The 8,325-nt window shown below is 38.8% G+C and overlaps 1 pseudogene across 1 annotated transcript; it reads left to right on the top strand.

Annotated features, from left to right (window-relative positions):
- Positions 1–247: 247 nt before the first annotated feature.
- Positions 248–1,229, top strand: LOC308658256 (olfactory receptor 6C6-like; annotated as a pseudogene). The gene has a single exon. The product of its transcript is annotated as an olfactory receptor 6C6-like (transcript).
- Positions 1,230–8,325: the final 7,096 nt, after the last annotated feature.

Genomic DNA, 8,325 nt, shown 5'->3' with positions numbered 1-8,325 from the left:
TCAAATGACTATTAATTGTCCTATGAACTGGAAAGTAGGACTTTACAAGGGAAGGATCTCTCAGTGTTCTCATAAACATGATGAATGAAGTGAAGGTTATTTCCATTGTGATGAACTCTAAGCTGATTTGAGAAATATCTGTGAATTAGTAAGTTTTTGAAAATTGATATCTCTGAAAAGGAAGAAATAACTTCTTACTTGTGATACTAGTTTTTATTTTCTGTAAATTTGATAGGACAAAAGAGAAATGAAGAATCAATCAACGGAGATAGAGTTTATTTTGCTTGGACTCACAGGTGACCCTGTGCTACAAATTGTGGTTTTCCTCTTTCTATTTTTCAATTATATCTTGAGCCTGATGGGGAACTTAATCATCATCCTCCTCACCCTGCTGGATCCCCACCTCAAGACTCCAATGTATTTCTTTTTCCGAAATTTTTCCTTCATGGAAATTTTGTTTACAACAGTCTGCATCCCACGGTTCCTGATAAGCATTCTCACTGGAAACAGAACAATTTCCTATGGTGGTTGTGCAACTCAATTATTCTTTTTTTTTCCTATTAGGGGTTACAGAGTTTTTCCTCCTGGCTGCCATGTCCTATGACCGCTACGTCACCATCTGCAAACCTCTGCATTACCCAGTCATTATGAACAGCAGAGTGTGCTACCAACTGGTGCTCAGCTCCTGGGCAGCTGGACTCTTAATCATCTTTCCCCCTTTGCTTCTGGGAATCAAACTGGATTTCTGTGCTTCCAAAGTGATTGATCACTTCCTGTGTGACATTTCTCCTGTCCTGCAGATCTCTTGTACAGATACACGTTTAATAGAATTGATGGCTTTTGTCTTAGCTGTGATGACACTTGTTCTCACATTGTTTTTAGTGGTCCTCTCCTACACATTCATCATCAAAACCATTCTCAAATTCCCTGATGGTCAACAAGGAATGAAGGCCTTTTCTATCTGCTCCTCACACATGGTAGTTGTCTCTATCACATATGGAAGTTGTATCTTTATGTATATAAAGTCATCAGCAAAAGAAAGGGTGGCTTTAACTAAAGGTGTAGCTGTGCTCAATAACTCTGTTGCCCCTTTGCTCAACCCTTTCATTTACACCCTGAGGAACCAGCAGGTAAGAGAAGCTCTCCAGCATATGCTCCAAAGGTTTTGTTCTCTTCAAAACAACAAGACAGAGTTAGACATAAATAACATTCTTGGGAACACAAAATGAAAAAATTCATTGCTTCAGATCTCTGCCATTTTTTCTTGATTATTTATATCTTATTAGGTTTGCTATCTCTATCTGCACTTCTCTCTTCTTCTGAGTGGATCTTTCTAATCTCTAGGAATAAACTGCCTTCTTCAATACAGAATATCAAATTCCATCTTTACCTAGAAATGTCTATTCTCAAAAAGGGCTGTTTTATATACTGAATGCTTTTTGCAAGTGAAACTTGCTATACATAGTTAGTTGAATATTTTCATACATATGTTAATCGCTAAGCATTGCATCTGCTCTTAAGTATTTTGCATTGCTAAAATTGACAGATACACAAAACATGATGATTTATTATGTAATGTAGTTGACATTGTGATAGAAAAAACAAAAAAAATCTAAGTAATTTTACAGTTTAACGTCATCTTTCAAGAAGAATCATCACTTACAATGAATCTTGAAAAATGAATAAGGAAAATAAAAAATCAAGGGTGTTGGAATGAGTTATAACACACGAAAAGGATGAATATTCTACTGGAAAAATTTCTCTTGTGAAATCATAATAATTACAAATAAGTCATTTGTAAACATAAATAGATGTCATTTGTGATTAAAATATTTGAATACTAGGCTTTGGATCTAAATTTATAGTCTCTGAGCACTACAGATGACACTAACTCATGAAAGAAATTCAACCTACAATTCATTTATATCTTGGGTTGGGGAAATATTTATATATTTAAGGCATGTGAATAAAATCACCTCCACCTGCCATTGAATCAAAGTATACACAGATGATCTTTAGTCATTGTAGATTAGTCACGCCTGTTCTAAGATTTCATATGAAAAAAACTACACTGTTTGAATTTCACGTCTGACTTCTTTCGTTCAACATAGCAAAGTTCACCCATGCTATTGCATGCATCCATAGCTCCTTCTGTATGCTGTTGTGATTTAGCAGCATGTCTCCTGTCCTTTGGAAATAGCCCATTTTTCCTCCCTTATTCCAATACGGTTATCTATTGCATTACTTCATACCTCTGCCATTTTTTCCCCTTGACTATTTATATCTTATTAGGTTTTCTATGTTAATTGCTAAGCATTGTATCTGCTCTTAAGTATTTTGCATTGCTAAAATTGACAGATACACAATTTTATTCTCTGAGGGATCTCTCCATAAAAGTGAATCATTTTCTTTGGTGTGAAAAGTGAGTAAATTGAAATGCAAATTCTTGAAAACTATTCTTCCATATATCTTTTTGAAATGAAATATGTCAAAGAGGTGTTACTAGGAATGGGCTATTCTCATGTCTTGCTGAGTTCACTCCTCAATTCCCATCATCCAGACAGAGAAGCTTAAGAAATTATCCTTCAAGGAAAAGAAGGACATCTGTAGAGGAATACATTCCACATTTTGTTGCTCTCTTTATGAGCTCACTTCATCAAATAAAAAAATAAATAAAATAAACTAGATTACTTGTTTTTATAACTTGACAGACTCCAATACTCTACTTGCTTTTCTAGACCTGAGGGAGCCAAAAGCCAAACTTTGAGTGTTGATGACAGAATGTTGAGAAAACTAATATTGAATATTTCAGGTTGGAGGCCTGCAAAGAAGGTGCAGGAAGTGTGAATGGGAAATGGCAATGAATTTCTGTAATTTCTGAGTGTTTACCAGGTGACAAGTTCTGTTTCCCCACATGTTGAAGCATAACATTAGAGAAACACCTGAGGCAAGAATATAAAGCTGGGTTTATTTAAAAAGGAGTGACACAGACTTCTCCTGGGAGGGAGAAGGGAACCATAGCTGGTATCCTGGTATCCCCAGAGGTGAAGGCATTCTGGTTTTTTTTTATAGGCATTAGGCTTCTTTGTTCTCCTGCTCTCTTCCCCTGCATGTCTCTCTCCTTCCTGCTTTCATGATTAAACCCAGGTGATTCTCTGTGGGATGGCAAACAATGAGAAACAAATGGGCTGCAGGGGCCAAAGTGGGGTGATCTAGGCAGAAAGGGGGTATAATGAACAACTCCCTGTAGGGAAGGACAATGCCTGGGACAGGTTACCTTAGCAACAGGTTGTTGCAGGGGCAGGTTATCTTGATAAGGGCAGAGGAAGGGCTCCGAAAGCATTAGCATTTTGATCCCTCTACAACTTCCAGACTCATTCAAATTGGCCTCCTTGATCCAACCTGACTAAATTTACTTATATATACTGACTGCCTGTCTAATTCTGGCTCCACTTTTCAAAACCTTAGCAGCAAATTAGATAATTCTCAAACAATTAATTAGAAGATACTCTGGATGTCCTGTTAACTCAACAGCCTGACTACAAACCCCTCTGGAGAACAATAACTTTTGCTTCTCTTCTCACTTCCAAGTTTTGCACAAAGTCCTCTCATGGCTTTGACATATTGTACTGAGAAAAAAAAAAAACTGAGAAGTGGCCTCCTAGTTGCTCATCTGCTCTTAGAGAATGACTAGGAAAGTCATGTGTGAGGTTGACTCAACTACATATAATTCAATGTAGATTGTATGAAAACCAAAGCCATGGTCAGGAGTGCAAATCACTGCTTCTATCACTGGCTGGACTCAAAGTGTGATATTGCTGGTACAGTGGCACATGCCTGTAAGCCCAGCAGTTCAGGAGGCTGAGACAGAAGGATTGTGAGTTCAAAGACAGCCTCAGCAAAAGTAATGTTATAGGGCATTATTTCCCAGGCTATACAAAGAACTCAAGAAGGTTACCATTGGGGGAAAAAAAAGAAAAAAAGAAAAGAAAGAAAGAAAAGAAAAGAAGGTAAAATAACCTAATCAATAAATGAGCAAAGGAACTGAACAGACCCTTTCAAAAGAAGAAATAATAAATGATCAACAAATATATGTTTTGGGAGGATGATGGCCAGCATCTCACTGAAGGGTCCTTCATCCTGCCCAGGATAATCCAAGTCCCCCTAAGACTTACAATCTCAAATAATTATTAAATAAAAAAGCACAAATACTCAGAAATATTTACAGAATGTGAAGCCTCTGATAGATCTAGTCTACATGGGTTCTGGAAGTAGACAAAGGAAAATGGCTGTGGTGGTGTATTTAGGTGTAGGTACATCAAAGGCAGGGATAAGATATCAAGGCAGAGCCTTGCTTCATGATGTCTTGCAATCAGCAGGTTGATTGACATGTTGGCAGGTCATACCCATCTCAGGTGCCGTGTGGGCTGTTTGGCAGAGTTTGAGGGGGGAAATTCGCCTGCATCAGATGGTCAATCCCTGTGGGGGTGCCATGGGGAGTTTCCAATGCAAGACATCCTCTTAGGAGGCTACTATATGCAACAGTCCACATACAGCCCACAGACAGCTCATGACATCTATGAAAAAATGTTCAACACCTCCATGAATTACAGAAATGCAAATGAAAACCACACAGAGATTCCAAGGCAAGTAACCTCTAGAAGACATGAAAAAAAAAATGTAATGGTTCAAAAATGAAAGAGGGGTTGGAAGAATTGCTGTATACTATGGAATAAAGTGACTGAGGCAAAGCAATGATTGATCTGAAATCACATGCACTACTACTTTCACACTTGGAAGGTTCTCCTGGGAGATCCAATTGAAAATGCACAATAAGAAGTAAGTTTATCAAGGACACAGGAACTTAATTCTCCTAGCCATGTAAGCTGGGAATATCCCTTGATACAGTTGCAGGGAATGTGAATGAGTTAGGCCCCAGGGCCTGATATGTGAGCACTGTGGCACATTCATTCCTGCATCACTCTCTCTAAACAGAATGAGTATTTGTCCTGTGGAGAGAAACTTCCAAAATCTAGAAATATGAAGACATGAAGCTCTATGCTTTTGTTATACACATAAGGTAATAAATATTCTAAATGAATAAACTAGACCTTTTATAATTAGTTATGATAAAAACCATGTAGCATAATTCCTAAAGTTCAGTTAAAAGTTTTTATTTTTGCTTTATGAGACATTCACCTACAGGTGAAAACTTTTAAATATACACATGTGTGTAAAATTATGCAAATATTTGTAAAGTATTGTTTCCATAGTTGTGTGTTACAATAAACTTGCCCCTGGGAAACCTTGACTTCAGAAAACGTTTGGGAAAGCTTATAAGGAAAAGGGATGTGGAAGGTTGAGGGGAAAACAATGTGACAACATTTTATTTGGAGATAAATGGAGAGTTAAAATATGAAAAATAGAAAGAAATGAATAATTATAGCCTAAGCTATGACTTAATATTTATCAATTCAGAAATACAGAAGAAAATAATTAAAACAATACTAAAATATCCTAAAATATCTTTTTCTTCTTTTCCTTCTTGGTTTATTTTTTATGTGATTCACCCAAGTCCTTATTCTATTGAGGAATCTGGTTATTTTGAAAATTACTCATATAGATAATTTCTTTGTGCCTCAAAAGATTTATTAGAGATTATAAACAACTTTCTAACATAATTTTATATATAAAATTTAATTTAGGGAATGGAAATGGTAAATTAAATTCAATGATATCCATTTGCTTATTTTTCACAAACTAAAAGTTTAATTGTCTTTAATTGATTTGTCCTAAAAATACTTAAACTTTTAGTGGAAATAATCAAATGGATATAATTGAATTATATAATGGATATAATTGTTTCTCACCCAAGTACCTGTATTCTAGATTCACTGTCACATTTATATCCTAAGCCTCAAAAATTATTAAGAGGTTAAAACAATGATCTTTTCTTTGTCCTTCTGATTCTAATATATTCATGCTCAATATTATTTTGAAAGGCAAACTCCTAAAATAAAAGAGGTGAATATTGAAATTTCCATCTCACATTGTCTTTCAATGACTTTAGTTAAAACTGTCAAGAAAATCTATGACCTCAAAAAATGGGAGGTGCTTATTAAATATATGATGTATTGACTATGTCTGAAATTTTTACACAGAAGCCCTAGGAGTAAACACTTGATACATCAAAAGAACTGGTGAATGTATGAGGTCATGGATATAGTAAATATCCTGATATGAGTGTTATTATGGGTACATTTATTGAATATTATACTATATACCATACATATATACAAAGTTTATATATCAATTGAAAACAAAAAAAAATTAAAAGTTAAATCTATCTAGGAAATCATTATATTTGGAAAGAAAGAAAAATGAAAATGAAAGAAAAACCCAAATCAAAAAAAAAAAAAAAAAAAGAGAAAAGAAAAAAAGAAAAAAAAAAAACTAATAAATGCAGTCTTAGAGTTTGACTAACTTCTCTTCCAGTAGGTGGCACTGTGCCCACCAGGCCAAGTTTCTCCTGTCAATATGCGGGAACCAATCACTGTGCAGCAGCTCCTCCCAGACTGGGCGAGTCTCCAATCCTGAGTGCCTAGGGCCTCCTCTTGTGTCTAATCACTTCCCACTTTTCCTCTAGCCAGGCCCATCTCACGGGTGCCACTCACCACAATACTGGCTACACGCCAGGTCTGCTGCTCCTGGGAGCCCTATTTTCATGAACGAGTGGGCACACTCTTCCAGTTTGCCATTCCCTCAGACCCTAAGTTTGTAGAGCTTGGGGCTGAGAATCCTCAGCGAATTTTACTTGCCCTCTGGTAGCCACTCCCCCAGTAGCTGGTGCAAGAGACCTCAGCTGTCAGCACTGGTGGGAGCGGTGGTTCCGCGCCACAGGTCCCACGCCACCTCTGATTCCCTTGGGCTGGCTATCGAGCTCACAGGAGAGCTGGGAGGGGCCCTTAAGGTTTCCCTGATGTGTGGAGAGGGAATGTTAGGGAATTACACACCTGTAGCCACAGGTTTCAATGAAGTTATCTCCTCCACCGCAGTCTGATGACTTCAGTTCTCTGCCATGGTGGTATCTCTTGCAAATGGCGACAGTTCGTTTCCCTTTGCCGGGCGACCAATGCAATGGGTGGGTCCTTACTGTCTCTCCCAAGCCCCGTTTCAAACCTGTGGCCACTACTTATGAAGGCTCGGTAGGCATTTACCTCCGTAGGATGAGAAGGACTGTTTCAGCCGGATGGATTAGTGCTGAGTCACAGCTGTTTGTCTGCGGGAAGCAGGCGAATGGGGAGCTTGAATTCTGCCGATCCGGGCTCAGTGTGTGTTCTGAGAGGCCCAGACTGTTCGCCCCAGATCCACGTCAGCTCAGCATTGCCTAGTGATCCTGAGCAAACAGATTTAGGTTGTTTACAACTCTCTATGCCTGCACAGCTGAAGAGGTCAGAGACCTCAGCTGTCAGCACTGGTGGGAGCGGTGGTTCCGCGCCACAGGTCCCACGCCACCTCTGATTCCCTTGGGCTGGCTATCGAGCTCACAGGAGAGCTGGGAGGGGCCCTTAAGGTTTCCCTGATGTGTGGAGAGGGAATGTTAGGGAATTACACACCTGTAGCCACAGGTTTCAATGAAGTTATCTCCTCCACCGCAGTCTGATGACTTCAGTTCTCTGCCATGGTGGTATCTCTTGCAAATGGCGACAGTTCGTTTCTCTTTGCCGGGCGACCAATGCAATGGGTGGGTCCTTACTGTCTCTCCCAAGCCCCGTTTCAAACCTGTGGCCACTACTTATGAAGGCTCGGTAGGCATTTACCTCCGTAGGATGAGAAGGACTGTTTCAGCCGGATGGATTAGTGCTGAGTCACAGCTGTTTGTCTGCGGGAAGCAGGCGAATGGGGAGCTTGAATTCTGCCGATCCGGGCTCAGTGTGTGTTCTGAGAGGCCCAGACTGTTCGCCCCAGATCCACGTCAGCTCAGCATTGCCTAGTGATCCTGAGCAAACAGATTTAGGTTGTTTACAACTCTCTATGCCTGCACAGCTGAAGAGGTCAGAGACTTGATCTCTCTGCGCCCACTGCCATGTTGGAATCCTCCCTCAGTATTTTTTCTACATCACTTCACTCATGCAAATAATTTACTAAAAGGGTCAGAGGAAAAAAAAACACAATCAACACTTTGTGAATAAAATGGATTATATTACTTACTAGTATATAGAGTTGAGAGTTACTCTTTATTTGTTTGCCTTGGTTTCTGATTTTGAGATTAAGTTAAAATTATAATGGGCTTAACTTTTTGAGCTATAATTTATTTTGAGCTAT

The sequence above is a fragment of the Spermophilus citellus genome (assembly GCF_964194105.1).
Source record: "Spermophilus citellus genome assembly, chromosome: 10".
In the NCBI taxonomy this organism is placed as follows: Eukaryota; Metazoa; Chordata; class Mammalia; order Rodentia; family Sciuridae; genus Spermophilus; species Spermophilus citellus.
Note: the sequence above shows the minus strand (reverse complement) of the source record. Positions and strands in the feature narration are given on the sequence as shown.